A 16,040-nucleotide genomic window follows, 5' to 3' on the forward strand; every position below is an offset into this window, starting at 1 on the left:
TTGATTTTGGCTTAAAACACATTTTATGCCATTTTCAGTCTGATTTTAATATATTCATAGAATTCTTTAATTTGTACTTAAAATGTATTTTCTCTATAAAACCAGGAATCAATCAAACCACTTACCAAATATTGTCTTTTCATATATGTTCCACTGAAAATTGGTTTAATTTTCTTATATATTATGCAGGCATATTGTTGGATTCAATAGAGAATTTCATCAATAGGTATACAGAAATTTTTGAATTTAATTGAAAATATTTGCTTCGTGATTGAATTAAATTAACTTTTTAGAATTCATTTTTATTATTATATATGTAGAAACTTGTTATATTCATATACACAAAGCGAAAATTTTCTGCCACACAATCTGCACAAGGTAACAAATAATGGCAATATTATAGCACATATTGACATTCCCATATATACTTGCATTAACAATATGTACATAATGTGTTCATTCTTCCAAAACTGATATGAAAATGAGATTTTTTCTTTTGCCTATAATATTGAAAGCGGTTATTGCAAAACAAAAATTAAAAAGATATGAAAGAAAATCTGAAATGTTCTTCTTGACTTTAGGCATATAACAAGGAACTTTTATAAATTTATTCTGTTTTTCTTTTTCTTTTGTACCTTTAATTTTATGATTTTTTTCTTTTCTTTGTATATTTTATTAAACTTTTTCCCTCTTTTTTTTTTTCTTTTCCATTTTATTTATTTTATTTCACTAATATAAAAAGCCAATATAAAATCCTTGAATTCTCACTGGAATTTCTTCTATTCCTTAAAAATAAAGAAAAAACTTTCTTTTCGACATACTATGCATATTTTAACATTATATATGATATTATCATGAAATACAATATAAATACAATAAAAGAGAGCAGAAAAAGAAAGGATAAAAATGTTAAGAAGAAAAAAAAATAATAATAATAAAAAAAAAGAGAAACAAGTACACATAGTATAGCATTAAAAAGGATAATAAAAAGGAAGCCAACTTAATAAGACACGGCAATTGGGTTATAACGCGGTGTAATACAATACGCCGAAAACTTAAGCAATTCTTTTATATTTTCTATTCAAATATTTAAAAGATGTTTAATATATATGCACATTATATATTATACTTTATTAATACTGAATATAATGAAAATATACATATATGTACATATTATGTTCATAGTAGGGTATTACATTATGTATGAATAAAATATTAAGAAACAAAAAATTTCTTACCTAACAAACTAATGCTCGTATTTCGAAATAATAAAAAAATTTCCATAATCAAAAGAGAGAATACAATAACGAATTCCAAGAGGAAAGCCAAACAATTTTAAAGATGATATTTAAAACTTTTTTATAAATTTTTGCTTTAATAAGAATATATTATAAGAAAATAAAGTTAAAATTTTTTATTAAACTAAATTCCAAAATAAAATTTAATAAAACTTCTTCTTAATAATTGAGAAAAATTGATTAATTAGTATAAGAATTAATTGACGGTATAAGATATCGTAAATTATTTATTGCAGTTATTTAACAAACTTAATCTCAACTCAAACATTATCGTTTAGTATTTTTTTTTTTCATTTTATAATGCAAAATTAACTTAAAATGACTTATTTTACAAATAAATCGATTGTAGAGCAATTAATTTTACATTTACCGAAATTGGCCGAAATTGGCCGAAATTAGCCGAAAGTGGCCGAAAGTGGTCGAAATTAGCCGAATTGGCCGAAAATGTGAAAATCAAATACAATATTACATTTTACAATAATGAAGTAATTTTTAACCAAATTCGAGCACTAAAAAATTCATAAATATATGTAGTACTTCGGTTAATTGAAGTAGATTTTAAGAAGTCGAGGTCGTCAATTGTAAAAACTAAAAATTTATACTAATGTAACCAATGTCAATAAAAAATTATTTTTATGCCCAATGAATATCCTCCTGGAATTCCTGTCTGATCTCATGAATACTTCTCATCTAATAATATTTGAAATATAATTTAGTTTACTAAGTATACATAATTTATATAAATATATTATTATGATCATATTATACTCTGTTTACACACATATATAAATATATATATTTATGTATGTACACTAATATAATTCAAAAATATAACTTCTTTCCAATGAAATTTATTATTATCTCAGCATTAATAATAACATAGTAGTTTATGTTAAGTAAATGAGAAGTTATAAGGTTTTATATTTTATCTACAGATACATAAATATATAAGAAACGTGCAAATAACCAAGGGGTTTCATATGGAACGTTATACAGTAATGGAGTTGGAGAGAAAGAAATATAAAAAGAAAAAACACAGGATTTGTAATTTTTTTTTTTCCTTTTAAAAGAATATTTTGTATAATACATAATTCATTGAAAATTATTACTCAAATAATAAGATAACAATTTATATATTGGAAGGTATTAAGGCTTACATTAAAATGCTAGAAGACGAACAAAGTCATGCATATAAAAAGATGGAGTAGAGAGACACACGTTAGCATGGAAAATACGAAGAGAAAGCTAAAGACGAAATTATACAGAGAGAACTTTTTAAAGTGACAAAGAGATGTGGGAAATTTTTTCTGTGATAAGATGGGAAATTCTTTTAAAAGAAGGGAAAAAAAAAATATTTTTTATTTTTTTTTTTTTCGAAAGGGTTTCGTATCTTCCAAAAATTTTCTACTTTTTTTTTCCCTCATTTTTAGCATGGCTCCTGTTTTTATAATGTACACGTTTTGTAAAATGGTTTAACCCAGAAAATTAACGATTTATTTTACGACCTACACGAATCGTTTTTGTTATTTTTATTTTTTTTTTTCTGTAACTTTCCTTCGAGGCAAAGAATTTCTAATAATAACGATCTGAAAATTTTGTTTTGTATTTTGTATTTATTCTTGTTATATGTCTTGTTATTTTTACGTTTTTTTTTTTTTAAGAAAATATTTAAATTTAAAAAAAAGACAAAATAAAAAAATATGTATATATATTTTTTTAAGGATATTTTATAGCCTGTTAAGTGGGAATAAATAATAAAGTCAAAATATCCGTAATTTTAACACAAATATTAAAAGATTTAAATAGACTTATAACACATTAATAAAATGTTATATGAATATATATATGAATGTGTGTATATATAAATATGGCATGGTGTTAACGCAACATATTAGCAAAAAATATTAGTCCTTAAAGGTACGGTATATATACGGATTTGTGAATTTAAAATGATCACGATTTATTCACATAAAATCTATTAAACTTATTGAAACAAAAAAATAATTTCGAAAATAGAGTAGTAGAAATAATAAAAGAAAATAGAAGAGTAAAAGAGAAGTGAGTGTTTTTTTTTTCATATTTGCCAATTTATAGTAGAATTTATAAGATTTTAAATGGGTTTTCTTAGCGTATATAATTTTTAATTTAAAAAAAAATTTTATATAACCAAATATATTTTTTTTTGAATATGATACTTGTCCTAAAGTTCCTATGGTTCTTAAACTATTAAAATTAAAATTTCTAGTCAATTTTTAATATTGTGTCTAAGTATCTAACAAAATTATGTCTAAGAATCTGTTCAAGTTTTAAGCCGCAAGTTATTTACCCAACAACGGACGGAATCATATGACTGTTATAACAACATAACTCGACGGATTCAATTCTAAACAAGAATATTTTACACCAGAAAAAATTTAGGAGGCCAACTCTGTTCAGTATCCAACGTTCCATTCAAACGATTATAAACCACTTTAAAATAATTTTCTTGTATGATATTTTCTATATGAATCTTATATTCATTTGCTGCTCAATTGCCCAGATAATTTGGAGCTCATCCTACATTTTCAATTCTAAATCGCCATTTTCATTAATATTAATATTTTTATTTCTTTTTTTTTTTTGTTTTTTGGTTACTAAAAATATCAAATTTTTTTCATATCATGCAAAAAATTTTATTAAAATTTATAACAATATTAAATTATAATCAAAAATTATACTTAAATCACTTTATTATTGCTTTTTAACGCAAATAATATTGTTATATAAGTGAAAAAAATTTTTAATGGTTATTAAAAAAAAAAATTCTTTTCTTAATAAATTTTAATTCTACTTAATTCCATTTTTTTTTTAATAATAAAAATCTTAGTGCGCCCTCTAAATGTATCAAAATTAAAAAAAACGTAAAATAATATATCTGTTATACGTAAAAACATCATCTTCTTGGGATGTAACGAAAATCAATGATGAGATTTCATTTTATTAAAGATTTACTGCGCTCAAGGTATTAAATATAATATTTTTAATTTTAAAGTATAAGAAAATGAGTACAAATAAAAATAATTTTATCTACTACATCCCAAACTACTCATTTTTCTTCGCCCACCTCTTCTGTTCTCTGACTGAAGACTGAACTTTTCATTCACTTCTATTCTTTTGTCTTCTCTTCTCTTCTTTTGCTTTTCATACTATACCTTTAATCTCTTTTATGGTTAGAAATTTTATTTTTGTATTTATGTCTGTTTTGATGGTTGTTATTGCACATTAACATTGTAATATAAATTTTTTCATTTTATGTAATAAACTTAATGTATATGTATACATATACATATACAAATAAATACAATATTGCTGGTCATATACTATCTAAGGTATATCGAACCATTGTACTTAGCGAATTCTTCTGAACCTACTTATATATTAAATATACATAATAATTATACATATATAATATATGTATATAAAACAGTGAATATAACAGTAGGTAATAAATTTCTAAAATTATGAACTCTTTCTTTTATATTGTATAATTTTTTTTTTTTTAATACCTATACATAATCCTTTAAAAGGATTTTATATCTTTTTGTATAATAAATTTAAAGAAAAAATTATCCAAACATAAAAATAAAAAATTAAAAAAAATATTTTGAACTTTTTTGAAAGAAACGTGATATTATGAAACATTTACGTGGTTAAAATAACAAAAAAAAATTACTTATATAACAAGAAGAAGAATAAAAATAAAAAAAAAAAAATAATAATTTTCAAAATTAATGCAATTAAATTTTTTTTTAAAACTTGTTCATTGTAAATTATAAAAATAACAAAAAAAAATTTTAATTTTTTAAAATTGCAATTTTTTTTTAGTTTGAGATTTTCAAGATTTTTTCTCTATATTTTTATAATGCATTTTTATTTCTTTAGTGAGTGCATTTCAATTTTACTTTTAATTTCAACTTTTAATAAGTGAAAAAAAACTTTTATAATTGAATTCACTTTAATATAATATTTGTTATATAAATTATTTTCAAAAATGCAATATTTTCTTGATTTTCATAGATTATAAAAATACTTATTTCAATTTTAATTTAGGATTGAGGAGCTTATGACAGAGCTACGAATAGAATTTAAAAGTGCTGCCGAAATATGGCACCTAAGCAAAATACTATTGAGCACTTTCGTTGTGATATCTGAATTATGAATTATAACCCAGCTTTATGGCTCAATTTCGTGCATTATTTATTATTCATTATGAGTGATTTGAGTATATGTCCTTCAATAGAATTGTAGAATTTTCTGAATTAATGAAATTCCATAAAAGCTCTTGAAATCTGCTACAAAAACAAAATTAAGAAAAAATGAGGATTTCTCAATGTATAATATACAAAATTCCACAATAAAAATGTGAATATTAATTTTCGAAATATTTTTGTTTTTTTTCTTTTATCATCTTTTTCAAAATAAGAGGTCACATATTTTCTTCGAAAGAGAAATAGCCGAATTCTTTAATGCCAATCACTTTATACAGGCTTTCGTAATATATGGAATAAATTTGATTTGTTTCAGTATGAATTTCTTATAAATTTGTATGATCTCTAATATTTTCATAATAATTTCTAAATTTAAATCTATTCTAGTCTAAAACACTATTAATTTTAATATAAACACAAATATAACAAAATCGAAAATAATAATAAAGTTAATTAAATATTTTATTGAAATTTATAACTTTATTTAAAATTATGCAAAATTAAATTGCAAATTTAATTTAGAATTTTAAATTTCAATATACCACACTTATATTCACCACACCTATATTCACCACATTCATATTCACCACACTTTATATTACATAAATTTTATATAATCTCTTCAATAATATAATCTCTCTTTAGTTGAAAAATTAAATAAAATGGTATTTTTTAAAAAAAAGTTTAAAATACTCTTTCAGTTATACACACTAATATAAAATATGTTCGCTTTGAGACTTTGAAACTTTCTTAAATACACAAACATTTTGTATAAAATCGAGCAACTTTTGAAAAAAATTTTGATTTAATTTTAAATTGATATTTGTTATACTATCTATGTATGTACATAATCTGATACTGAAATTCTTTTATACTGTTTGTAAATTTATTTTGAAAAAAAAAAAAATCGACAAAATTTATACACGAATGATGGTTCTTCTTTGAATTTTTTTTTTTTCAAAAATAAAGAAAAATATTTAAAAAGTTACTATCCCTAGAACATAACCTCATATATACAAGAGATTATTATTATTATACATATACATTCTATTGTTATATATAAGAATACTGTTATAAAACACTATATAGAAAAAAATTTATTGAAAACTTTTACTATTATTTTGCTCATATTATATAGAAAACAATGAACATAAAAATGGAGAGAAGAAAAAGTAAAAAGTACAAAACTGAAAAAAAAATATAAAACCAATAATAAGTATAAAAGGATAAATAAAAGTTTATTATCCTTTTTTTTTTGTATTTTTGCTTTTTTTTCTTGTTCTCTTTATTTTTTGAAATTCTTTTCCATTTGATATAATCTTCATCATTTATTTTTTATATATTATTATACTTAGTTGCATATTTTTAGGAGGATGAAAATATAAATCGAAACTTATCTTATATAAGATAGTACAGTTTAAAGATCTAAATTTGATTAAATACACACGTTTTTTGTAAATTATGTTATGTAAGAAATTTAATATACGCACATGAACATGTAAAAACATTTCTATTTAAAATGTTATATGCACCTATATCATTCGATATTTTACGATATCAGTATAATGTGAAGTATATTTGACTGATAAATATCGTAAATGTTACAGGAATTTTCTAACATTGAATCCCTGCTTAATCGAAAATTGTTCTTCCAAAATGATTATAGCAGAATTTCAAAAGGACATAATTATGTAGAGAAGCTTAAAATAAGAAAATTATAATTATAACAGAAAATAAATTTATTCTAAATCTTTTTTGGAATTAAATTAGTTTAAACGAAAAGAAGACTATTATCAAATACGCCAAAGAATATTTTTTAATTAAATTTAATAAAAATTTGAGTTATTTTTAAAAATTTTCTGCTTAAAAATGCTTTTTAAACTCAATTTCTTTTCTAATGAGATTTTGTATAGCCACAGGATTTATAATTTCTAATAAATTTAAATTCACAAATAATGAGTGTTCATATTCTGGAGAAAAGGTATTTAGCCTACATAAGGAAAAGATTTTAACCAAAATATGTTTGATACTTGAAAAAATATACATAGTTTTTAAACACTCTAATACTTTAGTTCAATTCAAAAATTTATAATAATTCTTCAACTCTTTTAACTCATAACTTTAAATTATGAATAATACTACATACTATATAATACTAAATACTAACTCATAAATACAAAATATTTAACTATGCTTGTTCTAAATATCGAATGACTAAGTTATAGTATTTTTTACCTTAAAAGTTTCAAGAACTTTATTATAGACACGAACCATTTATATGAAGTGATTTGGATTTACGATAATAATATCGAAATTACGATAATTATCACTATCACTTTTATTACTCACTAGCGATTCGATATTCAACTTACTTGAAACATTAATAAATTTATTACAAATTCAATTCCTCATAAAAAACTGTACCAAATTACAGTTGCGTTCAATATTTGTAAGAAATTATAAATAATGTATGTGTATATGTACGAAAATTGAAATTCCTGAAAAAAATAATATTGCAAAATAAACCCAATTTCCAAGAAGTAAAATTTTTAACTTCAAAATAACTTTAATTTTTTTTATTTGTATCTTTAGTGGCAAAATACATATACATACATATATGCCAAAGGCAAAACCATTAAAAATTCAAAATAAAATGGATATTCAAAAATTCATATAGGTTTTATATAAAATTGGGAAAAAAAAATAGAATAATTGAATTAAGTGGTTCAATTTAATATTTTTATCCTTTATTTTACTGTTTCAATAAAAATAATTGATTTGGACGTCTTTTTTTTTTGTAGTTTTTATGTTTGATCTTTCATTTTTTTTTAATCAAGTTTTTTCTTTCTTTTTTTATACAAAAAAAAAATTTATTTTGACATTTTAATTTCATGCATTTTTAAAAACTTTTACAATTTTAAAAGCTTAAATTTAAAAACTTACTTTAATCTTCGTAAAAATTGAGTTTGAATTTAATTGAATCGAACTAGTTTGAATGTAGATATGTATGAAATCGAACATGTATGAATCAATTTTTAAATTATTATAATTTACTACTGTAGAAATTGAAAAAAAGAAAATTTCTTAGCTTCATAATTTTTAAGTACGAATCAGTATTAGGACATACACATTTGGTATGGTATACGATTAAACCAAATCAAACCGCAATCATACAAAAATAATTTAATATCATTTAACTTTAACCACATTCTGCATATTAAAATCTTAATAAAATTTTAATTTTATAAATTTACAAAAATTAATTGAAAGGAAAAAGAAAATCAAATTAGATAAAAAAAAAAATCCTAAAATATTTGAAAATTTAAATAAATTTTTTGAGAAAAGTTACTTAGGTTAAAAAATTTTTAACTTTAAAACCAAAATTATCAATGGATTAAAAATAAAGGGCAAAAATAATCTCTTCGATATTATGAAGTTGAAATGAGAAAATCAATTTTGTAAAAAATTCACAAAAAAAAATTAAAAATTGAAATCCTAAAAAAAATTTATCAAATTATTTCCTATTTCTTTATGGGCAAAAAAAAAAATTGTCCTTTTAAAAATTTGCTAACATCTTATACTTACATGTATGCTCTATATGTGAATAATATTTTCCTCAAACAAAATATTTTGCTGGTATCTTTAATAACAAATTTTAATATTTATATTTCAACATAATTTAGAATTTTTTAAACAATTTTCTTGGTCTTTAATATTTTCTGAAGAAAATTTCAATATTAAATTTTTTTATTTTAATTTTTTAATACGAATGTATTATAAATTTCCCAATTGGATTGTAACGTAAATACGTATTTAATACTTAAATTCGCCGAGAACTTGGGAATAATACGAGAATGTAGATGAAACTGTAAATCAGCAAGGCTGCAAGGCTTCGTAACTCAAAATTATAGAAATAATTTAATAGGGATTTCTTAATTAACTATAAATCATTATTATTTTGGAATTTTTCTTATTATTTTTGTCATTTCCCCTAAAAGTATGCAATATTATTGTTTTTTGGATAATAATTTAAGCTATTAAGAAATGAGCCATATCAGGTCATTTGACTCATTTTTTAGCTTTTAAATTGTAATTTAAATAAACAAATAAAATAAAATATTAAAAAAATGGCCTACAGGTGACTCTAACAATTATTTATATAGAAAATAAAAAAAAATAGAAAATCATTTTTTTTACATATTTTTTAACCAATCATAAAATAAAAAAAACTATTTATTTCTATTTCTACTTGTTCTTCTTCTTCCTATACTTAAACCAATTCTGTTTTAGATTCTCTCTCTCTCTATATATTATTATTTCTTAATATTATACATAATATGTATAATATTATAGAAAATGTATAAAAGTTGAAAGGTTCAAGGATAAAACTTAATTTATTTTTATCCTTTTCAATGATTTTGATATGTGAGTTTAAGGGTTTTTTTTTTCATAATTCTTATTCTTTCTTTATATGTAATCTTAACTTAGGTATATTGTATAACACTACATGTATATAAAATAAATATATTATGTGAATTTGTCATTTTTCTAATCTATTCGTTGTAAACTACCTTAATTTTCAATTTTTTTTTTTTTTAGTATATTTTTAAATGAAATTTTTCCTTCCTATTTATTTTTTACGTGATACACGGTTGACTTTACCAATATATTTTTTTTTTATTATTTAAAGTAAAAAAACTTTAAATATTTAATTCAAAATTGAATGAATAAATTCGTATATAAAATTTGATATGCTCTACTTTATCATAAATGTAAAAAAGGCTTTAAAGCATTTCAATTTAGTTTTCAAATACAAATTTTTCACACGGTTTTAATATTACAAAATTGAATATGTAAATGGAATATTTTTATATTTCGCTAAATTTTGTTGATTTCAACAATATTTAAGTGATAATTCAAAATAGTAAAGAAAAAAAAAATTCAAATTCTTCAAAGAAATTTTTAACATATTTTTCATCACATTTTTTATAAAATACAAAAAAAAAAATTTCAATTTAGATATGCCATAAATGTGTTGTCATAAAAAACGATTTTAAAATTGATTTTCAACACATAAATCATATTTTAATATATGTAGAAACGTGTGTTATCTACAAATTTTCGTTTGATTTCAATACGTACAGAAAATAATGAAAATTTATTTCAAATTTATATTAATAAATTTTTGAGGTTTCATATTACGATTTTTCAAAAAATATTTTACGCTTAAATGGAAATATTTTTTATTTAAATTTTTTGTAGTTATTTTCATAAAATATTTAAATAATTTAATTAATTTTAATGTGTATTGAATTGACAAATATTTGAATTAACAAAAATTAATTAAAAATTATCACAACAGGATTACTTCGGGGTGAATGTTGAGTAAGATGGCTGAATGTTGAGTAAGATGGCTGAAGTTTAAGGTATTCTGCAGCATGACCGAAGCAAATATAAAAAATGCAAATTTAAAAAAATATTATTATAATTTTTTTATAGTCGACAATTAACTCTTTACTCTTACAAATACGTTTTTGTCGGCTCTAATGAGAAGGAAAATAAATCAGTGCATATCTCATGTAACTCCGCATCCCTAGCAGGATAGCGGCTACTTTATCAATTACATCTTCTGATTTGTGATATCTGACACTGATATCTGACAAAATGTTATGGATTTATAACGGCAATTTTTCTAGTAGAAATACTCTGATGTTTTCTGATTATTCTGTTTTTCATAGTAAAAAGTTAATAAATCTATTGGAATTTTCAATTCTATTCAAATACACTATATTAATATCATATTTCAAGTACATTTTCAAATTTTTTATTCTGTTCAAAAATATCCTTATTATATATAACGTACATTTATTATATATCAACAACTCAACAATTATATCGAAATACTCGTATATGTAGTATAATAGTTTTGAATAACATAATTCAATATAAATTCTAATCAACTGTAAAATTAAATAATCTCTTGTCAAATACATAACAAAATATTTATGATGGTCATATTTTCAAATGCAGTATATAAGATAATAATTACAATGTGATATTACCTATATATTATCAATCTTTATGTTCAATTAACTAGAGAGAAGAAAATAACAAAAAAGATGATTGTATTAATTCAAAAATTGTGAATATTATACAAAAATATTCGAAATTATAAGATTATACATATAACATATTCTTAATTTAAAAGTAAAATAATTGATTATAAATGCATTAATTGAGCTGAAATAATAATTAATATGATTTGTAATTAAAAGTTTATTGAATTGAAATGATATTGAACTGAAATTTAAGAAATTTTCACAATATATCAAAAGTTCACAATGAAAAATTAATTACAATATCATATTTCGTAATTACTATGAATGTAGTTATTGTGAATTACCTCGTCGAAGACATTAACTAATATTGCCACTAATTCTTATGACAATGCTATAGTTAATGTCTTTAAATTTTATGAAAAAAAAGTTCTTGTACCATCTGTTTCAAAAAATTTTCTTTCAAATTTCGTTTCCTTACCAACTCTGTTTCCTACTTTACCTTTAACATCTTTAATTCACAAAAAATTACTTTAAATGATATTTAATTAATTTTTATACAATAATTTTATTCTTAATTCTTTATTAAAAATTTATCATTAAAAATAATTAAAAAATATAAAAAATATAAAATGAATCATAACATAAAAGAACTTTTTAAAGAATAGCAGTCATTTCAAAAATATAATAAAAATTTTATTTAAGCAAAAAAAAATATGGAACCTTCAAATTCACAGTAAAGTCGGAAAAACCAAAAATTACAAAAGAAGAAAAAAATCAAACATTTCAACAACAAATATCATTAAAGACAAAACTTTTCTATTCAAAATTGCAGCTTTCAAAATTGCATTTCTCATCATTGTTTAATCGTCAAGAAAAAAAAAACGAAAAACAAAAAATGTAATTCTCACTTCCTTACGAAAATTCAAAAATAATTGCAAATGTTTTCAAGTAAAAAAAAATGATAAAAATGAGAAAACAGGGGAAAAAAAAAATTATTCTAACCATAAAACCAAATTCATTAAATGCAAAAATGTTAAAAAAAAAAAATTTATAACAGCCATCGCTCTTCAACTACGTACCAACCAACATATATAATAGCTGAAAATACTGTGAAACCAGTAATTCTGTTATAATATTTACAATCACATAATCATCATGTTATCAAACACTTTAAATATATCTAAGAGAATTTAGGAAAACAGAGAGAGAGAATTTTTTTTTAATATTTTCAACTAACTTGATTTTGATACTATAGCATAGCATTTGCATTAAATTGAGGCAAAAATATTACTGTCATAACACAGCTGATGTATAATGTGGTGGTGAGAAAAGAAGCAATATTAAAAAAAGAATAAAATATCAAGGATTTCTGGCTTTTTGGTTATCCAAGATTTAACATTATTTTTTGTTCTTTTTTGCTATTTTTTCAGTGTTGAACTGTCCTTTTGTTTCACTTTATTTAATTTTCATTCATTTTTTTTACCCTACTTTTCCATTCAAATTTCATTCAAACGATGAAAATTTTATAAAATAAATTGTTTGTGATATGATTTCTATTAAAATTATCATAAAAGAACAAAAAAAAACAATTTTCTTTTTATTTGATTTTCTTTTTAAATTTTCTGCAAAAAATTCTTCATATTGCATGTTATAATTATATAAGAAAAATATGTAATTATCATTTTTCTTTTACAATTTATTTTAGTTCATAAGTGAATAACAAAGAAAATTCAAGGAAATTTTGAAATTTGTAATAATTTTAATTAATTATGAAAAATTAAAGTGCAAAATTATTACTTTTTTTTTTCTTCTTAATATTGTTAGTGAGTAAGTGTTAAGAATGGTATATTAATGCAATAAATGAGTGTCACATTTTGCACTTTGTTCACACTTTCATTCACGTCGCAGTACGCTATAAAAATGACAATTTAATTGCAATGAAATCTAATGCGAATATAAACAAAAGTAATTTTAACTTAAGATTTCAATATTTTAGTCTATTATCATAATAATTTTTGGCCATTTATTAAATAATTTACTGTTACTAATTCTCAGGCGAAAATTACAAAGGAATTTGTTTTGAGAATTTTATTATTTTGTACCATTAATTAAGGCACAATTAAATGAAGAATTTAAAGTGATTTCTGAGATTTACTATACAATATGATTGATCACATTAAATAAATCACATTTAATGCTAATCTGAGATTACCACCAATCACTACCAATTAACTTATAAGCTTGACCTATATACATATGAACAGAAATTAATTCTCAATTGTATTGAAATTATAAGTAATAAAAAATTATTTATAATTCTTATCTCATTTCTGTATATATTACCAGACAATTTAAATAATATATATTATGAATACATATACATATATATATATATATTATATTATAACTAATTTGATATCGAAAATTTTTGATTGAGTGATAAATTAAAATGTAATTTTATTTGAAAATAAAAATACTACCCCAATTTTATCTCTCTACTCACTTCTCTAAAATGACCTCCTCTCTTTCATCTCTCCAATATACTAATCACAATATATAGTTATAAAGAAATGAGAAATGTCATTTTAAAATCTTTATGGAAAATTTATAGCTTTTCTCTCTTGCAGTTAACATCAAATGAATACAAACGATATTTAAATGATAACAGGTCTCATAGCTGCTATTCTTTCTCTCATTCATTTTATTTGTATACCCTAAAGAATGGAATAAGAAATCAAAATTATATATTTAAGCCAATAATATACATAAATCATTTTATAATATGAAAAATTTATTTTTTCTTTTTTTGAAATCACCATTGTGTATATAAAATAAAAAAAAGCCCTTTTAATATTATAACAAATTTTAATTTGAAATAATGATTGACAGTTTTTTTATACTTCGATTATTATATTTAAGCTAAATATTTAACTATAAACAACAGACACTCTTATATGATGAAAAATCTACTAAATATTTAGAATTGAAATGCTTCTTTTTTTATAGAAATAAAAAATCAAATTAAATAAATATGACAAAATATTTTTAAATCTACGATTTTCAATAAATCTAGGAATAAATTTAGGATTTTTTCTTTTAGAAAATTTTATAATATAATCCATGACTTACATATTAAGTTAAAATTATAATATTAAGGATTTTTCTAAGATAATTTCAGTATAAGATTTCTAAGTTTACATCAGAAATGATTAATTACACATTGTATATAATATAAAAATTGTTATATAAAATGCATATAACAATATTAATGTATTTATAATAGTATGCGAAAAATTGAATATTTTAAACACTTAATACTCAATTCAATATATTTAAATAAAATGAGATTGACTTTGATGAGACCATTAGGAAAATTTTTTAGAATTATGCAATATAAGATTAACTTGAAGGCTTCTGTCAAAATATAATCGTATATAACCAGAAATCACATTGAAAAGAAGCGAATAAAGCAAATAAAGCGAATCTAGGATCAAATTGGAAAAATTTATATTTGAATATCAAATATCGGTCTAAAATTTGAATGTTCAATTTAAAATTGTAATAATAATGAACTATAAAAGCTTGAGTGCTCTAATTATTGTATAACTCAAGAGTCAAGACTATTCTCTACTCGATCTTTAATAATTTTTTGGAAAAAATATTTTAAATTTTAAACAATATTTCTTATATTAAATATTACTAAATACGATATGGGTTAAATTTTATGCTCAAAGAATAAGAGAGGGTGATAGAGGAGGCACAAAAGCACTTGCACAAAATTTTCTGGATCAAAAATGTTATTAAATAAAATTATATTTTTTCTTTTATATATATTTTTTTTCCATCTTATATACTTACATAAAAGCGTTCTCGTTTTATTTACAAAAAGAAAACAAAAAATTCAAGCTCACATATGCACGTTCATAAAGTTAATGGGAAGGACATTTTTGCAAATGCCTTTTATCATTATTATATACATTTTATGTAGGCACATGTGTATATATATAGTATAGTGCAGTACACACTTTTCAAATCATTTATTTTCAATATTTTCTGATTGAATATGTTTCCTTCACATCATTTTTATTATATGACTTCTTCCTGTACCGTAATAAAAATGGATTCAATTTTTTCTTTTTTTTTTTTTTTGCTGTTAGTTATGGTATATGAATGTGAATTTTAAATAAAAAAAAAAAAAAGCAAATTTTTTTTTTTTAAGTGAAAGAAATTTTTTTTCTTTTTGGGAATAGTATTATAAGCTTTAAGAAATATTTTATCGTGTGGTATAAATTTTGAGAATTTAAAGGATTAAAGTAAAAATGTAGACTAATATCCGCTTAGTACATTCCTCAATTTATTTCGTTTTATAAAATTGGAATTTGTGATTATAAATGAGAAATGCGAGAAGAAAAAAACTGAGTAATTTTGAATAATTA

The sequence above is a fragment of the Condylostylus longicornis genome, unplaced genomic scaffold, assembly GCF_029603195.1.
Source record: "Condylostylus longicornis isolate FDR11 unplaced genomic scaffold, ASM2960319v2 ptg000028l, whole genome shotgun sequence".
NCBI lineage: Eukaryota > Metazoa > Arthropoda > Insecta > Diptera > Dolichopodidae > Condylostylus > Condylostylus longicornis.